At 44.5% G+C, this 25609-nt stretch overlaps 1 long non-coding RNA gene and 1 pseudogene across 1 annotated transcript; one reads left to right on the plus strand and one right to left on the minus strand.

Moving 5' to 3' along the window:
- The first annotated feature begins 12402 nt into the window (after positions 1-12402).
- On the plus strand, positions 12403-14650 carry LOC120643762. The gene is made up of 2 exons (XR_005663166.1): positions 12403-12523; positions 14420-14650. It is a non-coding gene; the product is annotated as an uncharacterized LOC120643762 (long non-coding RNA).
- A 6856-nt stretch (positions 14651-21506) lies between these two features.
- On the minus strand, positions 21507-24804 carry LOC120643761 (annotated as a pseudogene).
- Between the last annotated feature and the right edge of the window lie 805 nt (positions 24805-25609).

The raw sequence follows: 25609 nt of genomic DNA on the forward strand, positions 1-25609 counted from the left end.
ATTGCAGCGCTCTCCCAAGTAGAGAGAACGGAAAGAGCCTCGCTCTTATTTGATCTTGAGTCATCCCTTGCATGTCGAAGGTGCGGCATAGTTGGAGGAACGCTTGAAGATGTAGATTAGCATCTTATTTTCTAGTGAAGGGCGAGCTTTGCACCATCCTTATGATTGAAGTCTTGATCTCGAACGGAACTCCGATGTTGTCGAGATTTTGGATCGGCAAGTCCCGAACGTCCGGAGTGCATAGCTCTCCGATCGTACACTCCGGCTCCGGTAGCGCCATCCCTTGGTGAAGTGGCGCCTCCTTTGGACTTGTTGGTGGAGTTGTTTGAGGTGAAGACGATGAATCGTCGGCTTCAACTTTTGGGTCTACTAGTTCCGGCTTCTTTGATCGTGCTTCTCGTCTCCTTTGCCTGTAAATTTTTTCTGGATCATCCACAAAATTTTCGGGTTTGTTGGAGAGGCTCCCGTCTATCTCCTGTTAGGGGTTAGTAAAAAAGAAAAATATATACGAGATCTAAAAGATGAATATACAAGATCTAAAACATAAAAGAAAAATAAAGCAAAATCTAGATTAGATTGATTTTCGTGGAATAGATCCGTTTTTTTAGTTAGCTTAGAAAAATAAGAGATCTAAAAAGGTCAAATATTTATGAATGCAAGTAAGATTGGATCTTAAAATCGATGGTTTCCCGGCAACGGCGCCAGAAAAGCTTGTTGACGCTCCTTAGCGCCCCCGATTTATATACCGCAAGCGCACGGTTTCGTGTAGCTTTTCCCTTAGAGTATTCCCCCAAGGTTTATCAATCCACAGAACCAAAGAGACAAGAAACAATCTACTAGCATAGAAATTCCTTTGTGTGAGATGGTGAAAACGAATCTAATCTACTAAAAACACGACAAACACCGAAGGTAGCAAGAGAAAGTTAGAGATAACCAATCTAGATCACCTAGATCATGCATATGTTGTAGTTCCAGCTAGATATAGTGAAGTAAGATAGATGTGAATCTCAATGAAAAGTATCTTTAAACTCAAAATCTCCAATCCGATCCCTCGATACCCCACCTACTTAGTGGCAACGTTCTGTCACGACGCCACCCCTTTCAACAAAGATACCCTGAAGCAAGTCGAACCCCCTTTGGTAGTTCCGCCATGAACCTCTAGCCACCATGACTACAAGATCATGCTAAGCGATCTATCTCAATAATAGATCTAGGATGAAGCGAACCCAAAGAAAAGAACGAAATCGAAATAGAGAACATGGTCGCTTAACATTCGGAATCACAAATAACTTCACCATGAATGATAGTACATCACAAGATCACAACCGGGGCCCTACCTTGATCTTGATGATCCTAGCTCCAGAACTCCGACGTGGTCTTCCTTGCAAGGTTCCCATGTCGGCTAGGGCAAACCCTAGACAACTAGCACGACCCTCGGCTCTCCGAGAGGTGTCCCTCTATCTTCTCTGCTCCTTGGCGTCGTCTCTCGAATTGATCTCTGCGTGAACCTTGGGGAGGGGTCTTTAAATAGCCTCAGGGAACCCTCGGTCAAAGGGGAGGTCGAACTGACCTAAAAAAGGGCTGGGCCGGCCAGCCCAATGAGCATAGGCCGGCCGGCCTGGGTCTTTCCTTCGCCGGCTCGTGTTCATCTTTCTCCCCAAGTCTCCTGGAATCTTCTAGAGTTTATGTCTTTCACGATTGCACCCCATTAGACGTCGTTATCTTCGAGATTTCTTCAAGGAGAAGAATAGGATGGAAAATCCTTCCTTAAATATCTCTTTGCTTTGCTTAGCCCCGAAGTATCTTGATCTTATCTTGTGGGCTTTGTCTTTTGGGCTTCATTGGAGGGTGGATGTGCATGAACGGGCCTCTAATCATCAGGGCCTTCGATCCTTTGTTCGGGCTTTGACCTTTGTCTTTCTTCGTGTCATTGTGTGATCGTGGGCCTCGCCATTTCATGCTCGAAAATTGGTCAAAAACCTGCAAAAACGAAGTACCTCCAAAATATATGTGCAAACGTGAAAACGACCAATAATTGGGCCGAGGTTAGGATTGTTAGTGATTTTGATATTAAATTCATGCCATTATCAAAGTTAAACAGGGGATAAAATGTATACTTAAGGAACACCAACAGGTACCTGTGCCGGTGGGGGCGCTTTCCGTTGGCGCCGCCGTCGGTGGACGCTCATGGTGGGCGGACTTCGTCTCGTTCCCCAGGATCTTCGGACGAAAGCTCTGTCCAGTGCTGTGCTCAAGGCCTTGCAATCACACTCACTATGAGCTAACCTTTACACAACACTCACTATGAGCTAACCTTTACACAACACTCACTAGAGAACCACAGCACAAAGGCTCAAGGCCTTGCAATCACACTCACTATGAGCTAACCTTTACACAACACTCTCAAAGTGTGCTAAGGGCCAAGGATATGATCTTGATGCTTTTGTATGGCTTGGAGATGTTCTTGTGTGTGTGTGTGGGATGTTTAGCAACTCCAGCAATCTTCAAATGGCCGGGGTGAGGCATATCTATAGGCCACCAAGTCTTGTAGCCGTTGCTCCAACGGTCAGCAGAAAATCTGCATATCACCAGAAGAACCGATGCCACTGGCAGGGGTAGCGTCGGTTCATCCGGTCACTCTAAGACACGAAATAGCCATTGAACTTCTAACTGCTTACACAGTGACCACCGGTTGAACCGATGCTTGCTCGTCGGTTAAACCGGTCACTCACAGCCTTCTTCTCTTCTGCTGACGTCAATGCACCGACGCAATACTCCGATGCACCATCGGTTGAACCGGTGCTGAAGAAACTTCTCCTGGGCACTTTACATCGTCTCTGGTACACAGTACGCCCAATCCACCGATGCCCTTTCTTGGACCGTCGGTTCAACTGGTGCCTATAGGCTGACTTGGCTTCGATTTCCTCCTGCACCAAACATCATAGCGTCGGTTCTTCCGACAAGCGTCGGATGCACCGATGCTTAGGGGTGGCCCTTCGGGCCTTGCTACGCCTATCTTCTCTTTCTCTTTGTCATCACTTGAACCTAAAGGCCTGAGAATGGTCATCTTAACAATCATATTAGTCCAAGTGTTGTGTTGTCATTCGATCATCAAAATCACTCGAAATGGCATAAATGGTGCCATGTTCGTTTTAGTGCCCACCATGGCTGGTCGCCTTCCTCTGTACCTGCCTCGCTCCGATATATGCACTGTCGTCTTGGAAGCCTAGGTCGTGGCGGATGCTTTGCCGCCCTGTTGTGATGTCTGCAGATGGTGGATCGTTGGCGGATGCTTTGCCACCGTATATTGGCGGATGTTTTGCCGCCGTGATTGTGTTGCTTGGTGGATGCTTTGCCACTGTGGTTACTTCGAGCTTGGCGGATGCTTTGCCGCTATGGTCGTACTTTTCGGTGGATGCTTCGCCACCATCTCCTGCTTCGTGTTGGTGATAGTTTTTTTGTGCAGGTCCAGTTCTTCGGGTGGCTTTTGTTTGGGTGGCTTGCTTGGAGTGTCTGCCCCTCTGTGTTTCTTCTGTTGTCTGTTCGTGGCTATGGCCATTTGTGAGTTTGTCTTCAGTGTTTCTTTTTCGTTAGTCCATTGTGTTCTTGTGCGGACCAAGTTCTGTTTGGCCACAATAAGGTTGTGTCTGTAACTGCTTTCTTTCTTAATGAAAAACGTGCTTAGGCACGGTCGCGAGACGGCACCCTGGCAGACCGAAAAAACCAGCGAAAGAAAAATGATTCCGCCAAAATTCGGTGTTTTTTCTCACGTTGTCCTCGTGCGTACCCGCTTGCGTACCCGCCCATCGCTTCCTCCCATCGCTCCGTGAAATCAGCCAATCGATCACAGTTTGGAAGGTGAGCGATCCACAGCTTCCATTCTCCTCCGATCCGCGACGCCATCCCTCGGCTACACCTTCTCATCTGTGCTGCGAGGACGAGGGGAGGAGGGATGGGATGATGAGGCGGAGCAGGGATGCCTTTGAGGGGCGGAGGGCGTTTTTGCGCCCGCGCGGCCGGCGCTCGAGTCGCCACCCCGAGAGACGTGGCGGACAGTCCCAGATCTGCGGCGCGTCACCCTATGGCGGCGGTAGCGGCGCCCAGGGACGGTGCTGCCCAGCTTGGCCCACGGTTTCGATCGACCGCCGCGATGGCCGGGTGGGACGACGAATCCTCCCGGCACTCATGGTCGAGGATATCCCCGTCCGCGAGTCCCGCGGCAAGAGGCGGGCCTCCACCTCCTCCTCGCCGGCGACAGCACTGGATCCAGCACCAGGTGCGTTCTCATCCATTTAATCAGCATCGGATCCTGAAGGCGTAGGGCCCACAGTCCACGGTGAAGCAGCTGCGCGTGTCCATAAACCTCCAGGACGACGAGATCACCGTGTTGGGGAGGGGCAGGATGAACACCACTGGGGAGCCAGCAGCAACAACGGCGGTGGCGCCCGGAAGAGGAAGACGCCGGTGCCCGGAACGGGGACCAGCAGCAGCAGCGACATGGAGCACGAGGGTACCGGAGTGGAGGAGGTCATCGTCGCGGAGGACAAGGAGCATCTGCATGGCGGAGGAACTGCGGGAGGGTATTCTGATGGCTAACGTGACCACTACTCCTTGACAAGTGTAAATTTCAGCGGAGAACAATGTCAATATTGGCCATGACGAGAAATCAAGGTGGCACTTTTCTGCATGTATTTTCCAAGAAGCAAGTACAATTGAAAACTGTGGCCCAATAAAAGAGAAAGAAGCAAGCACCTACAGGCGCTTACAAAGTTACAATTAGGAGACCTGACAGTTACTGTGTCATTTCTCAACTGAAACGTTTTTTGGATGTCCCTGAAAGTGTTTCTCATTGCCTGGAAGGTTCACATTACGGAAGAGGCATTCTTGTGCTTGGTGAACTTATGGAGGCAGGCTTAGTCTACACTGCACTTGTTCCATCATAGTAAGTTTCTTTCATGGAATTGCTTTGGGTGTAAAACTTCATGTATTTGCATTGCTATCTTATGTTTCAGTAGTCCTACTTTTTCTGGCTGTAGTGATAACTTTTAGATGTAACAATATATACTTATGATCCGGTGAGCAACATGCCACTCCCTCGATCCGCATGCATGGCCATTGTTGCTCATTAGCTTTATATTAGCTTCTCGGTTTTAATTTTAACCTATACCATAATGAACAGCTTTAATTTGATTCAATGTGCGTGTGAACAACCTTCAGATTTTCCATGTTGCCTAATTTTGTCCTCTAGAATCTAGACAATGAAGAACACTTATTGTACGGAAATAGATGAGTAAGACAAAGCATGCAGCAGCATCCTCTTCAAGCAGTTGTGTCCATAATTTTCTGTTTCTTGCGAGCTATGGATCATATAGATTCATAATAGAAATAGATGCAGACGTATACATACACAAAAAGGGGTCATTAATTTCCGTTCTAAATGTTGTTGGCGAACAGGTATATCAGGGGCCCATTTTCTATTTACTAATCATATCGCTTACATGTTTCTTCAACATCCTTAATAATTTCCCTGTTATAAATCAATTTTTAGCAAATTTTGAGCATGTAAATGCTTGGATGTATTTAGAAAAATCAATGTAGTAACATATTGTTGCCACCTTGTTTCCTTGAACATGGACATGAACAAAGTTTTTGTGACTTCCATGTTTTTTAAAAAAAAAATCCTCCTATAGGGGCATCCGGTAGTTCAATCTTATGCATAATACTAAACCTATAACTCAACTTATCCAAGTTTCTGTTGCTTATGTGTGGAGCATTGTTGATTGGGAACATATCAGGTGCAAACCAACCCCTTCATACAAACTGTGCAAACTTCAATCTGGGCCACCGGATCAACATCCAAGGGGTGCGTAGAGGGAGTGGGAGGGGGGATTTACAAAAGTGTGATTAGAGGCGGGCGGTTAATTGTAAAATTATGCCCCTTGGATGTTAATCCGGTGGTCCAAATTAAAGTTTGCACGAAGGGGTTGGTTTGCACCTGATATTCCCTTGTTGATTTGATGTTGACAAGTGAACACCGTTTACTCCTAACATTGTACTAAAGGATTTGCATGAATGCCAATTGTGAATGGTCACTTGATGATTCTTATAGTATTCTTGAAGGCTGCAAAAAATAATTGAACAAGTATATTCAGTTCTTCCAATCTACAATAAAATTGTCCTAGCATTACTTGAAGTTGGAGTTTGGACTTCCAGAGACATATGCAAATTTTCCATAGGTGTCCCTGTTGGCCCTATGTTAGCAAAAGCAATGAAATCTGTCTCGGAGATCATTGACAAGTTTCAGGGTCTTGAGTATACTTGTGAGTACAAGTATGATGGGGAAAGGGCTCAAGTATTATCAAGCCTCATGACTGTTTAGCCCTTCTTATATTTTGACCCATGTTCATCTCAGTTGACACGTCATAATATGGAATCTAGATACTTTTCATGGAGGATGGATCAGGAGAGATTTATAGTCGGAATGCTGAAAGAAACACCGGAAAGTATCCAGATGTTGTTGATGCGATTTCTAGGTATATATCGTTTCATAATCATATATTTTCTCCTACCATTGTAAATTTATAATTCTGTAGGTTCCAACTGAAGAAGCACAAAAATAATGCAATTGTAGTTATAGCCTTAGAGAATCCCCATGATTGTTTCTCCTCTGCAGATACTTAGCGCAAGGGCCCGCAAGGGTGTTATCATAAATGACATCAAAGTTTCAGTCTATACTTTTAGCTTTGATATTCTTTACATAAATGGACAACCTCTTCTCCCGGTACAACTCAAAATTCGTCGAGAGTAACTGTACTTCTGTCCTGTAGACTCTCAATGTACGATAGATATCATTTTGTTCTGCTACTGAATTACCTTATTTGTGCTATCCCATGGTTGCTATCAGTTTTCAGCCCCTTTGTTTTTTAATATATAACGTCAAGGACGAGTTATTTTGCCCTTAATGTCGTATACTTAAAGATGGAGGGAGCATTATTTTTTTCTAGAATATGTGGCTCGTATGTATCTTCAGAAAACCAAAGGAGTATTCTACTCTGAAGCTATTAAATATAAAATTTCGTGGTATTGAATCACACAGAGCACACACATGTGTTCTTCTTTCTCCAGAGGTCTAATTATTCCTTTGCATTGAATATCTGGCATCATCTTTACAACTCTTTCGAAGAAGTGGTGTATTCCTTTTCTTTTGGGCAGCATTGGATACTCTTTGGACTTAGTACCGATTGCTGCCTTTTATGGGAGAGGAAAACGAACAGGTACATGGTTCTTTTCCATCTTGCACACTGAAAGTGAACTAAATTTGAACATTTCTTTTTGTATTTCTTCCTACAACTGTTTCTGTCTGTTAATTTGGCAATTTTAAAAAGCTCGATTGCTTTAATTTTTTTTCCTCTACTAATGCCTGTTTCTTCCGCCCTTGTGTATATTAGGTGTCTTTGGATCATTCCTCCTGGCATGTTATGATGAGCAAAACGAAGAATACCAAACAATATGCAACATAGGTAGATTTTTTTTAAAAAAAATGAAAAACTCAAGCTGCTACTTTGAGTTCTCTTCATTCTTTAAATCTTGATGCATTTAGGTACTGGATTTTCTGAGTAACAGCTTGAAGAACGTTCTTCAAGCCTTCGAAGTAGAGTGATAGAAAAACCAAAGGTGATGAATTCCTTCACCCCTTCTGTTGAATGGCAATTTCTTATTGATAATTTTTTATTGTGTTCTGTTGTCCTTCATAGTAATGCTTTCAGTTGTACAGGCATACTACAGATTTGACCCGGATGTGTGGTTTGAACCGTCAGAGGTAATATGCACATTAAACCTCGATAATTTATTTTCAGTTCACTTTATTCTTGGTTTCTTTGGAGACTCTGTTCATGCTTTCAAACCTGACCCCCCTGGATTTTTGCTCATCTAAAACCAGTCCTATAATAACTCCGCCTATGTTGACTGGAAGACTCTCTCTCTCCTGAGTCGTCTCAGCATAGCCGGTCCCAAGCCCGGGTAAAGGAGGAGGGTTGCGTTAGATTTTGGCAAACCAGCATAAAAAATAGCCACTCTAATGGATTTGAAACCCACAAGAAACTCGTTGGGGCGTAACCGTCTTAGCGACGCGCTACATCGGAACCCGGGTGTGGTGATAAATGGGCAAGGGCCGGGTCGCCATCCCCCCAAGGGCGCGTCGTATCGTGACCTGGGTACGATGATAAGTGAGCAAGGGTCGGGTCGTCACCTAAATGGCGCGCTACATCTACGCCCGGGTGTAGTGAAAATGAGCAAGGGTCTTCGCACCTCCCTCGACGGGTGCGAAGGGTAAGGAAGCTAGCCGAGCCAACTAGGATTCGTATAGGTAGCTGGAACGTAGGGTCCCTAACGGGTAAGTTGCGAGAGCTAGTTGATGCAGCAATTAGGAGGCGTGTAAATATTCTATGCGTTCAGGAGACTAAATGGAAGGGCCAGAAGGCGAAGGAGGTTGAGGATACTGGCTTCAAGCTTTGGTACACGGGGGCAACTCCGGGTAGGAATGGTGTAGGCATCTTGATTGATAGGAGCCTTAAGGATGGAGTCGTAGAGGTTAGAAGGCAAGGCGACCGGATTATCCTAATCCGGTTGGTAGTTGGAGATTCGGTTTTGAATGTGATCAGTGCCTATGCCCCTCAGGTAGGCCTTAGTGAGAGCACCAAGATGCAGTTCTGGGAAGATCTAGATAGCATGGTTAGTACCGTGCCTACCAGCGAGAAACTCTTCATAGGAGGAGATCTCAACGGCCATGTGGGTGCGACTAATGTAGGGTTCGAGCGAGTGCACGGGAGTTTTGGCTATGGTAGCAGGAGTCAAGAGGGGGAGGATGTGTTGAACTTCGCGATAGCCTACGACTTGTTGATAGCGAATACCGTGTTTAAGAAGAGGGAATCCCATCTTGTGACGTTTCGTAGTGGACAACACTCGAGCCAGATCGACTTTATCCTTGCTAGGAGAGAGGATAGACGTGATTGCTTAGATTGTAAGGTGATACCTGGGGAGTGTGTTGTCCCTCAACACAAGCTTGTGGTGGTGGATTTTCGTCTTCGGGTACGTGTCCACCGGGACAAACATGCCAAGATTGCGAGAACAAAGTGGTGGAAGCTTAGAGGGGAAGCGTCACAAGCGTTTAAGGAAAGGATGCTAGGTGAGGGGTCTTGGGAAGAAGGAGAAGACGCAGATGACATGTGGCTAAAGATGGCAACATGTGTTCGGAAGGTGGCCTCAGAGGTGTTTGACGTGAGTAGGGGAGGCAAACAGGAAGGGAAAGACACCTGGTGGTGGAACGACGAGGTGCAAAGGGCTATTAAGGAGAAGGAGTGTTTCAAGCGCCTCCACCTTGACAAGAGTGCAGCCAACATCGAGAGCTATAAATTAGCGAAGAGGGTTGCAAAGAGGGCTGTGAGTGTAGCAAAGGGTAAGGCGTATGATGACCTGTATCAGCGGCTAGGCACGAAAGAAGGGGAAAAGAATATTTATAGGATGGCTAGGATCCACGAGTGGAAGACAAGGGACATCAACCAAATCAAATGCATCATGGATGGGACAGATCGACTGCTAGTGAAGGCTGAGGAGATCAGGGATAGATGAAGAAAGTACTTCGACAAGTTGTTTAATGGGAGAGTGAGGGCCCTACCCTTGAGTTAGATGACTCTTTTGACGATACCAACAGACGTTTTGTGAGGAGAATTCAGGAGGTAGAGATCGGGGATGCTTTGAAGAGGATGAAAAGAGGTAAAGCGACGGGCCCTGATGGTATCCCCATTGAGGTGTGGAGATGCCTAGGAGATAGAGCAATAGTATGGTTAACTAAGCTTTTTAATCTCATTTTTCGGTCAAACAAGATGCCGGAAGAATGGAGGAGAAGTATATTAGTACCTATCTTCAAAAACAAGGGCGATGTTCAAAGTTGTACTAACTACCAAGGGATTAAGCTGATGAGCCATACGATGAAGCTTTGGGAGAGGGTTATCGAGCATCGCCTAAAAAGAGTGACAAGTGTGACCCAAAACCAATGCCTGGAAGGTCAACCATGGAGGCGATTTTTTGATACGACAATTGATGGAGAGATATAGGGAGCAGAAGAAGGACTTGCACATGGTCTTCATTGACCTTGAGAAGGCGTATGACAAAGTACCGAGAAATGTCATGTGGTGGGCCTTAGAGAAGCACAAAGTCCCAACTCAGTATATTACCCTCATTAAGGATATGTACAAGGATGCGACGACGTTTGTCCGGACATGTGATGGCGACACCACTGACTTTTCTATTAACATAGGCCTACACTAGGAGTCAGCATTGAGCCCTTATTTATTTACTTTAGTGATGGATGAGATCACAAGGGATATACAAGGTGAGATCTCTTGGTGTATGCTCTTTGCTGATGATGTGGTGCTAGTTGACGAGAGTAGAGCAGGGGTTAATAGGAAGTTAGAGCTGTGGAGACACACGTTAGAGTCGAAAGGGTTCAGACTTAGTAGGACCACGACCGAGTACATGATGTGCGATTTCAGCACGACTAGGCATGAGTGGGGAGACGTTAGTCTAGATGGTCAAGTGGTAGTCCAGAAGGATACTTTTCGATATTTAGGATCGGTGCTACAAAAAGATGGCGACATTGATGAAGTTGTTAGGCATAGAATTTCAGCTGGCTGGTTGAAATGGCGACAAGCTTCTGGCATCCTTTGTGACAAGAGGGTGCTACAAAAGCTAAAATGCAAGTTCTATAGAACAGCAATTCGTCCGGTGATGTTATACGGTGCTGAATGTTGGCCTACAAAAAGGCGACATGTCCAGCAACTGAGTGTAGTAGAGATGCGGATGTTGCGGTGGTTTTGCGGGCACATAAGGAGGGATAGAGTCCGGAACGAAGTTATTCGGGATAGGGTCGTGGTGGCACCAATTGAGAAGAAACTTACCCAACATCGGCTGAGATGGTTTGGACATGTCCAACGAAGGCCTCCTGAGGCGCCGGTGCATAGTGGGGTTCTTGAGCGGGTCGATAATGTGAAGAGGGATAGAGGTAGACCTAAACTGACTTGGGATGAGTCGGTTAAGAGAGACCTTAAGGATTGGAATATCTCTAAAGAGATAGCTTTGGATAGGAGCGCTTGGAGACTAGCTATCAATGTGCCTGAACCTTGAACTTTATTTCTTTCAGGTTTCATCTCTAGCCTACCCCAACTTGCTTGGGAAAAAAAACTATGTTATTGTTGTAAAACCAGTCCTATAATGGTTGCTGTTATATGCTGTCCTTTTCTCAGGTGTGGGAGGTGAAAGCTGCAGATCTGAGTATAAGTCCTGTGCATCCTGTTGCTAATAGTATTGTCGATCCAAATAAGGTTGGTATTATTTGGCATTGGTATTCCTCCCTTTCTAGATCGTGCTATGCATACTAGGTAAACCGCGCTACGCCGCGCCCACTTGAAAATATTGGCTGTGTTTAGTTCGCGAAAAAGTTTGAGTTTTGGTACTGTAGCACATTTCGTTGTTATTTAACAATTAATGTCCAATCGTGAACTAAATAGGCTTAAAAAATTCATCTCGTATAAAAGTTATATTGTATAATTAGTTATTTTTTTCAACTGTATTTAATACTCCATCCATGTGTTCGAAGATTTGATGCGACGAATACTGTAGGAAATTTTATAAGAACTAAACAGGGCCATTGTGTTAATAGTTATGTATATGTATAGAGCAGAAAGAGAGATACGCTTCCCTCAAACTCAGCCATGCGTGTGCAGTGGTCGCTCAGCTCGCCCCCAACGTCGCGCACATCGCGTCCTCGGCTATCCCGGCGCCGACGCCCGCACAGCCTCCTGCGTGGTCTCGAGCACCCGCACCGCCTGTGTGGTCGTCGCGCTCGGCTGCCGTTTGCACCTCTGTCCTATCGCCTCCTCGACGGCGATGCCCCTGGCCCTTCCACACCTCCCAGCTTGGCCTCCTCAATGGCAGCACGGAGGCACCGCGAGAGAGAGCTCGATGGCCTGCGAAGCTCCCTCGTCGGAGCAGCGAGGCTGGCAAGAAGGCTCGGCAGCGGAGCGGAGTGAGAGAGAGACCAGAACGGACAAGAATAAGGACTAGTTTGGAAGCCCACCTTCCCGGCCTTTTCCCCGCGCGATTTCCCCGGCCTTTAGAAGCCGACCCGCGGGGGGAGCCCAACCCTAACCCCACGTTTTCCCTGGGGCTGGCGCTCCCCACCTCTCGGGTCCGGGCGGCGCTTCCCTGCGCGACGCCTCCGCCTCCGCCTCCGCCTCACGCCGCCGCGCCAGCCTCCGCGTCCAGGCTGCGCCGCCGCGCCACCCTCCCCGTCCAGGCCGCGCCGCCCTCCATCTCCTCCACGGCCTCTCCGTTTCCTCGCCTGTCCAGCCGCCGCCGTCTGCCTCCCCGTCCAGCGCCGCTCGTCCGTCTCCCCGTCCAGCACCGCGTGGTCACCGCCCCTCGTCAGCGCCGCTCGTCGGATCCGCAGTTTCTGCTCCGCCGCCAAGTAGGTCCTCCTCCTCCTTCCCTTTGCAATTTCTTTATCTGTGAGATCTGGCGATGGCACTTATTGGCCTAATTTCAGTGATTCTTAATTTATCTTGCTACATTATGGATCCTTAATTGCCTTGGTGTTGGAGTGTTTGTGATTGGGGAGTTCAACCAGTTCTTGTGGTGTACTCTTTTCTTTGTTGAAGAATTTGCCTTCTTTTGTACACGGAAACTGTCCTAGATTTTGAATTATTTCTGTAGCTTCCTTTGTTTGGTAAATTTGATTTGTATTTGAACACTGAGCTGCTGTCAGTAATTGAATGATAACAAGTTGACATACCAGGTTCAGGAAGATGATACAAGTAGCTCCATTGTATGGACATGTGCCATACTGAATAAGAATTTATGCTTTCGTACTTGCTTGGTGCTGTGCTAAATGCCATTCAATTATATATTTCAAAACTAAACATAAAACAGAGCTTGAATCTTCTGATGCATTGTAAGCATATAGAGCTTATTCTGCTATGACTTTGAACTTTGGTCTCCTTCCAATAAAATGGTGATTTAATTGTTTTTTCCCAATGGTTTCTGGCAACCAAAATGGAGCTGCTTTTCCTTTTAGTTCAGTTTTCCTGATGCACAGCACATGCCTTTTCTTTTGCTCTGCATGCTTTCCACCTAAAGCATAACTTCCGATTATGTGTTGTTTGTATTGAAATTATGTGTGGATTAATGAACTCTGGTAACTGGTTTGTGCTTGTGTGTTTACGTGAAACAGTATGACATAAGCATTAATAAGTGATATTTGAATCTGTGGTCAGTTTGGTATACAATTCTTGTTTTCAATTGTGCCAGTTCTAGCTTATATTGCCAAGTTATTTGGCTAGTTATCATAAAGGGAAGTGCCATTAATTAGGAAGTTTATGTACCTGAGTAGTTTCAGTGAAGGCAATCCTTTGCACTTGCAGCATGTCTTGGTTCTTGGAGGAAGATATTGTACCTCCAGCCAAAGGGGGTGCTATAGCTTCCTTTCAGACTATAGTTCTAGATAGCCCGCCATAGCTTTTTAGAGGGCTGGTGTGCAGACCAGTATGTATGTATGTATGTGTGTGCGCGCGCTTGCTTGCTTTGGTAACATGAGGATGAGGATGTTCAGACTGTTTTTGTGTGTTTTTATTCAGACTTTTCGTGCCAATAGATTTAGAGTTTCAGCTAAGAAAGCTTCCCTTTCCTGCTGGAGCTAGCTTTTAGAGCTAGCCAATGAAAAAAATCGCGGGCTATTGAAAATAGCGTTTGACCTTTTTTGGCCGCTATTGGCGCTATGGCCGCGCTATAGCGGCAGCTAAGCGGAGTAGCGTTAGTTGATTGCTGCTCCGCTTAGCTGCCGCTATAGCGCGCTATTTGTTTACAAGTGACAGGAAAAAATAAAAAACTATGATAAGTTGATAATAACATAATAATAGCCAACATAATACATGATTTTTTAACATAATCCATGAGTTTCCGACATAATAACAGCCAACATAATCGATGATAAGCTGATACTTGATAACATAAGCTATTTTAGGCCTGGTAGCAAAAGTAGGGAAATAGCGGCGTTATGGCGCTATTAGCATTTAGCGGTGCAATAGCGCGAAATAACGTCGATAGTGCCAATAGCGTGAAAATTAGCAATAGCGTCGCGGCACTTGCTTCGTCCCGCTATAGTGGCGCTATAGCCAATAGAGTTTTAGTTACTAGTACAATTTTTTTTACTATAGCAATGAATTTAGCACCCAAGTATAGATAATCATGACTTAAATCAATTGGCGTCCATTGTATCTGCCTCCTTTTAATGATTCCATGCAAGAGTCTGTACCTTTGACCTTCACAGCTAATTCTATTTTGCTACCTGCATTTGACCTTGTTCCAGGTACTTCGTACTATGCTTCCATTGGCGTTCATTAGAAGATCGATGTGTTGTTTATTTCCGGATCGACATCATGGAAGGCTATCCTATTTCTGTGATGGAATTACATCTATTTATCTAATAATTGTGGGCTATAATTTGAATAGTTGTGCAATTTTTTTATTTGTCACAAAAATATTGCTACAAATCATGTAAATTATTTTTTAATATTTCATATAATTCTTGTTAATGGTAGTCAAAGGAAATAATAGAATTTGGTAGCTACACGTGAGAGCCCAGAACACTCTGGCGTGCATTACGGCTACACGTGAGAGCCCAGAGGTCGTCTGGGCCTGCCCCCTCCACTACTACAAAAACGTTGATTTGTCCCGGTTGGGAAACCGCTGTTGTCCCGGTTTCCCAACCGGGAACGCCTGTCCGGGACAAAAGGGGGTGCCCTTTTGTCCCGGTTGTGGCAACCGGGACAAAAGAGGACCTTTTGTCCCGGTTGGTAACACCAACCGGGACAAAAGGTGCAGCCAGCGCCCACGTGGCTGGCGCACCCTTTTGTCCCGGTTGGTGTTACCAACCGGGACAAAAGGTCTCTTTTTTTTTTCATGTTTTTCTTTTCTCAATTCTTTTTCTATTTCAATTATACTTTTGCATTTCAATTAAACTTATGTATTGGAATTCAGTGTGTATGATCTCCACTAATATATACATATATATATAGTTACTTATATAATATTTGTCCTAGATAGTTTTCATATATAAATTAATTCACTTATATATATATGTATACACATATCTATACATGTGAATTCCTTTACATATGAAAATGTCTAGGACCAATATTATATAAATATATATATACACATATATATTATTGGAGTGCTTATATATATAATACATACATACTCCATCATATTTGCATAGGTATATTCGTTCTTAATTACATAGTAGAATTTGCCTTTTGGAAATTTAATACATACATACATACTCATAAATAGAAATTTAATACATAGACACACATATATATTTACATAGTTATATTCGTTCTTAATTACATATATACGCGTATATTGTCATATTTACTGTGATTGTCAATATTAGATATTCCATCATAGTAGAATTCGCCTTTTGGATCGAGGACTTGCTCAACAATAAATCCGGAGAATTGTTCTTGAATTGCCATAACCTTTTCCTCCGGTATGAGTTTATCGCGCATCTCCCCGACCTATGGAAAAAGGGGATAATTAATTTCGACTAATTAAAATACGAGTTCAAATATTAACAAGTTTTTTTACTTACTTCCTCCTCCCAATCTGTCCAGCCCTTTGGAGGACCTACCAGACCATGGATGTTCTCGCATACATAGTATGCGCACAATACAGTGCCTGGTTTCTGCCTCATACACTTTAAGAGAGAAGAAATTATCAGGTATTTACATGAATATATAATAAAACTAATGAATCGTGCAACGAATCATCCAAGCGCGTACCGGAAAATCTGTCTTGATCTTCAATTCCTTGTCAAATTTGCCTGGATGATTTTTAGCGAATTCTTTCCAAACCCTGTGCATGATTAGAACAATTATAGTCAAGTAACAAAGTGATTCAAATTATCGGTCATGGACGGAGTAGTGGTAGAATTACTTTTTCATCATGTTAAGAAGATTTTCGTATTGTTCTGGAGGTCTCCTCAATGAGTCCATAACCACGAGTAGGCTCTTCTCGGGAATTATGACAATTAGGACAAAGTGTTCACTGCAAGATTATACGGAGGCAGTTCTTGGTAGTTAAGGTTTAAACAATTCGATTATAGAATAGAAAGAGTTAGACGGAAGGAATCACTCACGCAAAGTTGTAAGGAAACAATATCATTTGCTTGTTGTGATGAACGCTTATGTACTTGAACAAGTTTTGGAATATGTCATCGGGATTGTCCCGTAGAAGCCTCCAATTACAAGTAATTGGGTCGATGAAGCCGAGGTGAGAGTATCCCTTTCTTCTGCAAGTATGTATCTCCATTCTACATGATACCGAATAAATCAAGAGATCAGTATGTTGAGATCATGCAAAACAATACGTAAGGACAGTAAAATACTTACAGAACCCACAAGCCGACCATAGAGATGTCGAGGGCCTCCTGATGGAATAGTTGGTAAATTTCTTCCCAGTTTATCCATATAATGGCCTCCCCCCGTAAGAAATCGTCATCTTTAATCTTTGCGCCCTGCATGAAGATGCAATCGGCCATCGCACGCATGTAGTGATGGTGCAGCTTATACATTTGCGTTGGAAGCACAGACACTACTTCGGGGGGTACAAGAGTTTTGCCGATCTCAAACGTCCATTTGACGACCACATCGGCCTTTGGAATATCTTCTCCCCCTGCAATCTGAGCGGCCGTCAGGTTTGATTCTTTCAGAAATGTAACAAAGTCTTGTTCTTGCGTCGTCTGTCCCACTACGAGAGGCTCTATTGATTGTTTCTTTTGGGCTCCGAGCTGTGGAACGTCGGACGACGACGACTTTGATTGTCTCTTCTTTTTCTCAGTAGTTTTGATAATTGTGCGTTCGTAGTCTGAAGGGGGGTCTCTCGGAATGAATTTTCTCTTATTTGCTTCGCACATTCCCTTAAAAAATTTCAAATCTATCGGATTTATCACTTTCTCGGGCTCCGGCTTCGGCTTCGGCTTGAAGTGCTCTTTAACTCTTTCTTGAGTTATCCGATCGCATTCTTCAAGGCTCATGTCCCAGGGTTTAATAGGAGCCTCCTTGGTTTTCTTCTTCTTTTCCTTCTTCTTTGGAGGCTCCCTAGCCGGTGCAGCTACCTTCTTTGCCGGCGGCCGTTTCTGCTTCTTTGCCGGCGGCGGAGGGGGTGACCATGGAGGCGACGGTGACGCTTGAGTGTTCATCGGCGCATGAGATGATGGTGATGGAGAATGTGCCGGTGAACCTTGCCGAGACAGTGCTGCCCTTGGGGAGTTTTGCGGAGATGCCGGTCTTGGAGAGGCATGCTGAGATGCCGGTCTTGGTGTTTGATCATCCGACTTTAGGACAATGTAGCGCTTATCCCATAGGATGTAGCCATGAATGGCTTCTGCTAGTGTCCTCTCCCCATCGCCTCCAGGAATATCAAGCTCGAGCGTCTCCCAACCCTGGCACACCTGCTCCACGCCAACTCTTGTGTATCTAGGCGGAATTTGCTGCCCGTGGTACACGTCGCCTGGTTCGGTTGGCATGGCGGTACCGTACGCAACAGTGAACATTAAGTTCTTAACGGCAGTCTGCAGGTCACAAGGTGTCCGGTGGGTGATCTCATCCACTGGAAATCGCTGCGGGGCCGACGCTTCAACTGCGGCCTGGATCCCCGTGGGCTCGGCAGCGGCGACGTCTGTGGAAGCGCAGCTGCTTTTCCGCTGAGACAGGTGATCGGCTGCGACACTAGGCTCTGGAGGCAACGTTTGCGCTTGCTGTTGCTGGCTCATTGCTACGGCCACTTGGCGTTGAACCTCTTCCTCCAGTCTTTGATCGTGTGACATGAGCCGTTCCTCTAGCCTTCGCAGGTGCTCCCGCTCATCATTCTTTCTTCTTTGCCGGCTTCTATATGAATCAATGTATTCCCTGAACCCATACTTCCACGGAACCACGCCTTTGCCTCTTGTGCGGCCCGGATGCTCTGGATTCCCAAGGGCGTAAGTCAGCTCGTCCCTCTCTCTATCCGGCTGGAATGTTCCCTCGGCCGCTGCTTGTATGGCCTCCTGTAGTCTCTGGGCTGCTCGCTGGATGTTTGGCCCATAGATGCAGTCACCAGTCAATGGGTCCAAGCTTCCCCCGTGACCATAAAACCAGGTCCTTGACCTTTCAGGCCAGTTCATGGTCGCAGGTCGGATGCCTCTGTCAAGCAGATCCTGCTCCATCTTCTCCCATTTGGGTACTGCAAGCTTGTAGCCTCCTTGGCCTAGAGTGTGATGGTACACTTTCTTCGAGGCGTTGTCTTTGGCCTTCTGCACCTTCTGAAGCCCAAGCTCTGAAGACTTGTATTCCACAAATGCATCCCAGTGACCCCTGAGCTTTTCGAGCTCGCCGGTAAATACGGGTGTGGTCCCGGTCTTGATATATTTCTTCGTCAAAATTTTCTTGAATGATCGCAGTTGTTCGGCCATCTTACTCAGGGTCCAGCGCTTGCATATCTCTTCGGATTCAGCTGGAACCGTGAAGTTTTTCTTAAGCTCCCGCCAGCACCATTCTTTTTCTCTTTCGGGTACCGCATCCCGTTCCTCGCTTGGATTGGAAGCTTTCCAGAGCCTAAAGCTGATCGGGATGTGGTCCCTGACAATACATCCGGATTGTCTTATGAATTTTTTGGCGGCAGCTTCTGGAGCGATCGGTTCGCCATCTGGACCAACTTCCGTTATAATGAACCGCCCTTCCAGTTTTTTTGTTGGGCCTCGCTTCGTCTTTTTCTGCTGCGACGATGATCCAGACGGCTATAAAAAAAACATTCATAGTATTCATATAGATTCAGATGAAAATATGATTGTCACTACAAATAAGTATAGTTTTGATATGTACATTAGCACTTTGTTCAGCAGCAGCGTCATCCTGAATAGATGGTGCCTCAATTCCATCACCGGACATATTCAAATATATGTCGGTATTGCTGCCATCATCAGCTTGTTCAGCGACATCTCCTTGACCTTCGCCAATCATATTCAACAGGAACTGTTCGTCTTCCGCGTCTGTGTGTCGCGGGTCCATCGTAACTAAAATATGAATACAAATAAAACCCTTAAAAATTATCTAAATAATCCACTCCAGAAATTTGCGGCTAGGGATAGGCGGAGGGCCGAGGGCCGAAGGCGAAGGGCTCAAAGCCGAGGGCCGGAGGCGCACTGGGGCGAACGCGGAGCCGGGGGGGACGTGGGCTCAGGGCGAGCTATGAGCAGAGACGGAGAGAATGATTCTTTTGCATTGGGGGCTTCCTTGCTAGGCTTTATTGAATTGGGTCCATATATGATACTCTCTCCATGTCAAAATAAGTATAGTTTTTTGCATCCAAATTTTGTCCCACAAAGAATGTAGTTTTAGCTTGTAATGAGATTCATCTAATTAAAGCAATACTAATTATACTCTCTCCATGTGAAAATAAGTATAGTTTTTTTCCTATATGATTTTTTTGTTTGATTTTCTTTCTGGAAGATCACATCTAGATATAAGTGTCACTATCTAATGACTACTTGGCTGCAGGTAATTGTGATGGATGGGGTGCTTCCATCAAGTTTGGCCCTGTCCACATGATATTTTAGGTGGTCCATTTAGTTTGCCACAAAATTCTAAGATCTTTCAATCTACGTGCAGCGCAAGAGAGTCATCGGGGTCTTATGTTCTTATTGACATGTGGTTTTTTATCACTTTTTTGTTAAGTCCAAGCCAAAAGATTCTCAATTTTAATTTGAATCATTTGTTGAGTAGAAATTATAATATCTGTTGTCAAAAAGGAAATTATCATCAATTAAAGGTTAGGGCTCGGTTGTAAGACGTATTTCGATTACCAAACTTTACCAATTTTTTGACCAATAATTAGTCAAATTATATACATATATATTTAGTGCACAAAAGTTACATTACTATATTCATACTCAAATCAAAGGAATTTAATGATGAAGATTCTGTAACTAGCAACTAAGAATATATAATGATGAATTAAGGGTCAAAATCTACCGAGACTTTCTCCTATAACAAAATACAGCCGACATTGATAGAGCAGGCGAAGTGCTAGAGTAGGTAACACTGTCAAGTGACACCATAAGAGTATGAGACAAATTCTAGATGAGGACATCACAGATCGGCATGTGTAGTAAGACAGAAGTATCCACTAGATGAGGACATCACGAACTCCCGATCTGTAAAAGAACAGATCGAAGAATACCCACACAACAGGGCGGCGGCGCGGCGGCGTGCAGTGGAGGCCGCCGACGAGGGCGTGCGCGCGGAGTGGAGGCCGGGGGCGGCGCTCGCAGGGACGACGGCGCTCGGTGACGTGGGCTCGCGCGGCGGGGCTCTGGGCGGCAACGTCGACGGCGGCGGTGCTCGGGGAGCTCGAGCGGTGGGGGGAGCAGGGGAACGGACGGCGCGGGAGGGAGGAAGGGCGAAGGAGGGAGGAAGCTAGGAAATATATGGGGGGGGGCCTTTTGTCCCGGGTGAAGCCACCACCCGGGACAAAATGACCTTTTGTCCCGGGTGGTGGCTTCACCCGGGACAAAAGGCCCCCCCTTTTGTCCCGGGTGAAACCACCACCCGGGACAAAAGGACCTTTTGTCCCGGGTGGTGGCTTCACCCGGGACAAAAGGGGTTTTTGGGTGGGCCGGGAAAATTCCCAGCCCGCGGCCCACCTTTAGTCCCGGGTGGATCTACCACCCGGGACAAAAGGGGCCCGTTTTCCCTCGTTCCCGCCTAATGTTATGTTTGTTTTTGTTTCTTTTAACTTCTCTTTTAAAATTGGCTTTCATTTGTTATTTCAGTTAATAAAATTATGATTCCAAAAATTATGGAACAAAATTTCTTATCTCTATATAAACTTGATACACGCAACAAAAATAATTAATTTTCATTCAAGTGATTGGGTCAATGAAATATCTAACTTTTTTGAAATCATATTTGTTATTTTGACCATGCAAAAATATATTAGGTGAAATTTTTTTTCAAACTGTTGCTTTTCGATAGAAAGTGGATTCTATCACGATATTAACGTTTAAAAAGTGAATTTTAGATAAAATTAAGCAATTTCATGATATTAATGAGTAGTGTGTGAGTTTGAGAGATAGTGTGTGTTAGTGAGATTGTGTGTGTTAGTGAAAGAGTATAGTGTGTTAATGTGAATGTAATTTCATGAAATAAATAAAATTAGTTGAGTAATCCATTATTGAATGAAAATTATAATTGAGTCTAGTAATTAAGTGAAAAATATATAAAATAATATAAATAACACATAAAATATAATTGTACAGTACATATATAATAAAAGTATTCGAATTGCGATTATGTTTTTATACAATAATATAAAATGATTCAAGTACATGAAGGATTAGCGGTAACAGACTTTCTCTTCACAAATGTCCCTTGATTATGATCACGGCGCAAGTATGGAGCATCATCATTGGCTAGCAGGATGCATGGATCAGCATTTACTTCGAAAGGTGGAATGGCAACAAAATTATTATATTCTTCTGAAAAGTCTGTCTTGTCCTCCACTCCAACGATGTTTCTCTTTCCTGATAGAACTATGTGTCGCTTAGGCTCATCCTTTTGCTTGTTGATCCCCTTCTTTGGCTTGCTGGACATGTCCTTAATGTAGAAAACCTGAGCGACATCCTGGGCTAGGACAAATGGCTCGTCTCTATACCCAAGATTGTTGAGATCAACTATTGTCATCCCATACTCATCTTTTGTTACCCCTCCTCCAGATAGCTTAACCCATTGGCAACGAAATAGAGGCACCTTGAAATTGGGACCGTAATCCAGCTCCCATATCTCTTCAATGTAGCCGTAATATGTGTCTTTTTTTCCATTATTGTCCGTGGCATCCATACGAACACCGCTGTTTTGGTTGGTACTCTTTTTATCTTGGGCTATCGTATAAAATGTGTTTCCATTTATCTCGTACCCTTGGTATGTTAAGATATTCCAAGATGGTCCCCTAGCCAATAAGAACAGTTGTTCACTTATATCCATGTTATGCATTAGATGCTTCCGCAACCAGCTACAGAAAGTGTTCATGTGCTCACGTGTAATCCATGCCTCAGACTTTTCCGGGAAATTGGAGAGAAGAATTTTCTTGTGTTCCTCGATATATGGGTCAACCAAGGATGATTGTTGAAGAACCGTATAATGCGCTTTCTTGAATGAGAAATCATCTGTGCAGACATAAGATTTCTTTCCTAATGTACCCTTTCCAGTTAGTCTCCCCTCATATCGCGATTCAGGGACTCCAATCAGTTTAAGGTCATCAATAAAGTCAACACAAAAATCAATGACCTCCTCAGTTCCGTAGGCACTGGCGATGCTTCCTTCTGGACGAGCTCTATTACGAACACATTTCTTGAGTACCCCCATGAACCTTTCGAATGGGAACATGTTGTGTAGAAATACTGGTCCGAGAATATCAATCTCTTTGACAAGGTGCACTAGAAGATGTGTCATGATGTTGAAGAAAGATGGTGGAAATATCAGCTCAAAGCCAACAAGACATTGCACCACATCGTTTTGCAGCTTTATCAAATTCTCCGGGTCAATTATCTTCTGAGAAACTGCGTTGAGGAAGGCACATATCTTCACGATGGTTAACCGGACGTTATCAGGCAGAATCCCCCGCAGCACAACCGGAAGAAGTTCAGTCATAAGCACATGGCAGTCATGGGACTTGAGATTTGTAAATTTCTTCTCTGCCAAATTTAAGATTCCTTTTATATTGGATGAGTATCCAGATGGAACCTTTATACTGCTCAAGCAGTCAAACATGGTTTCTTTCTCTTCCTTGCTAAGAGTATAGCTGGCAGGACTTAAGTATTGTCGTCCATTATCTCGCTGTTGTGGATGTAAGGCATCTCGTTCTTCCATACGTTGCAATTCTTGACGTGCTTCTACTGTATCTTTTGTCTTTCCGTACACTCCCAAGAATGCTATCAGGTTGACGCAAAAATTCTTCGTGAGGTGCATCACATCAATTGCATGACGAACATCTAAGACTTCCCAATATGGTAGCTCCCAAAATATAGATTTCTTCTTCCACATGGGCGCCATTCCATTTTCGTTCGGAACAGGTTGGCTACCAGATCCCTTTCCAAAAACAACTTCTAGATCTTTTACCATGTTGAAGACGTCTTTACCACTACGGTGCATCGGTTTTGTTCGGTGGTCCGCTTGGCCTTTGAAATGCTTGCTCTTCTTTCGTACCGCATGCCTGATGGGAAGAAACCGACGATGACCCATGTATACAACCTTCTTACAGTGAGTCAACCATATATTATCGGTATCATCTAAACAGTGTGTGCATGCTTTGTATCCCTTGTTCGAATGTCCTGACAAGTTACTAAGAGCAGGCCAGTCATTGATCGTTACGAACAGCAATGCTCGTAGGTTGAAGTTTTCCTGTTTGTATTCATCCCACATCCGTACACCTTCATCGCCCCAGAGCAATAAGAGTTCTTCGACCAATGGTCTTAGGTACACATCAATGTCATTTCCGGGCTGCTTTGGACCCGGGATAAGCACTGGCATCATGATGAACTTTCGTTTCATGCAGAGCCATGGTGGAAGATTGTACAGACAAAGAGTCACAGGCCAAGTGCTATGACCACTGCTCATCTCACCAAAAGGATTCATACCATCCGTACTCAAACCGAACCTTATGTTTCTCGCATCCAAATCAAATTTAGGGTACGTTCTATCTATTTTTCTCCACTGCGACCCATCAGCGGGGTGTCTCAACATCGAGTCTTTCTTGCGTTCCTCTTTGTGCCATCGCATCAACTTAGCATTATCTTTATTTCTAAACAGACGCTTCAAACGTGGTATTATAGGCAAATACCACATGACCTTCGCAGGAACTCTCTTCCGGGGAGGCTCTCCCTCGACATCTCCAGGATCATCTTTTCTAATCTTGTAACGCAATGCACTGCATACGGGACATGCATCCAAATTCTCGTACTCGCCTCGGTAGAGGATGCAGTCGTTGGGGCATGCATGTATCTTTTGCACTTCCAGTCCCAAAGGGCAAACAAGTTGTTTGGCTTCATACGTTGTGGCAGGCAATTCATTGTCCTTAGGAAGCATTTTTTTAACAAGTTTGAGTAATTCACCAAATCCCTTGTCGGATACACCATTTGTCGCCTTCCATTGCAGCAACTCCAAGGTGGTGCCAAGTTTCTTAAATCCATTTTGAACAATCTGGGTACAACAACTTATGGTGGTCCTCTAACAACTTCTGGAACTTCAACCTCTCCGTTTCACTCTCACAGTCTGCCTGCACATTGTGCAATGCTTGCCCCAGATCGTCGCTGGGATCATTTTCTGCTACATCTACTTCGGGCTCTTCCATGGGAATATCGTCATCGAATGCACCGATTCCAGCATTCCCGGGAAAGTGGTCGTCAAAATCTTCTTCTTCATTGTCTTCCATGGTAACCCCCTGTTCTCCGTGCTTCGTCCAACAAACATACTTTTTCATGAAACCATTTGCGAAAATGTGGCTGTGTAGGATTCTTGAAGATGAGTAATCCTTGTTATTGTTGCAATGAACACACGGGCAGCACATAAAACCATTCTGCTTGTTTGCCTCAGCCACAGACAAAAAATAATGCAGGCCATCAATGAATTCTTTCGAACGTCGGTCAGCATTGTACATCCATTGCCGGTCCATCTGCATTTTAAATAAATCGATTTGAATTCTTTACACGTATCGAATAAATAAAATATATCAAACCTAAATTAAACTAAATGTAACATAACATGAATAATTAAAAGATATGCAATATCTATCATACATCTTGATTAATTAAAAGGGGTACTTAATCCATTACAGAACTTAACAAAGGAGTACTATACATGAAATTTAAAAATTCGGTCAACAACACATAGGTTTTCAACCGTCCTTGCGTTGGAACGCAGAATGTTCTAACGGATTTCTTGCTGGCGCAGAATAAGATGGCGGAGCTGAAACCTCCGAGTTTGGTGGTGACGAACCGTAACGCCGCAATAAATCCTCAAGATCAAACGGAGGTTCCTCGCCCCTTGCCATGCATTCTCTATATTCTTTTTCCAAATAACGGAGCGCTGCCCTATGAAAAGCACTAGGTTTTTTGGACCGACGACCTACTCGAGTTGTGCCCTTCTCTCCATAAGGACAACGATCACCCCCACCGGCGCCACTCCCTCCAGCTGTTGAAGCCATATTTTACTGAAAAATACCTTTATTTTCCACAAAATTATAAATTCTTACCATTACAAAGCAAAAATTATTTACTATTACAATTACAATGATCAGATTAATAACTCTTGCAAATAACAATGAAATTATATAAAAAAAGACGAAATGTATCATTAATCCTCAAGAAATCTCTAATTAATTGAAAGAAATCTCTATAACTTCTAATTACTTTGACACCCTTCAGTTCCAGGAGTACACTCTTTTCAATATCCAGAAACCCTCT

This window comes from Panicum virgatum, chromosome 8K (assembly GCF_016808335.1).
Source record: "Panicum virgatum strain AP13 chromosome 8K, P.virgatum_v5, whole genome shotgun sequence".
Classification (NCBI taxonomy): Eukaryota; Viridiplantae; Streptophyta; class Magnoliopsida; order Poales; family Poaceae; genus Panicum; species Panicum virgatum.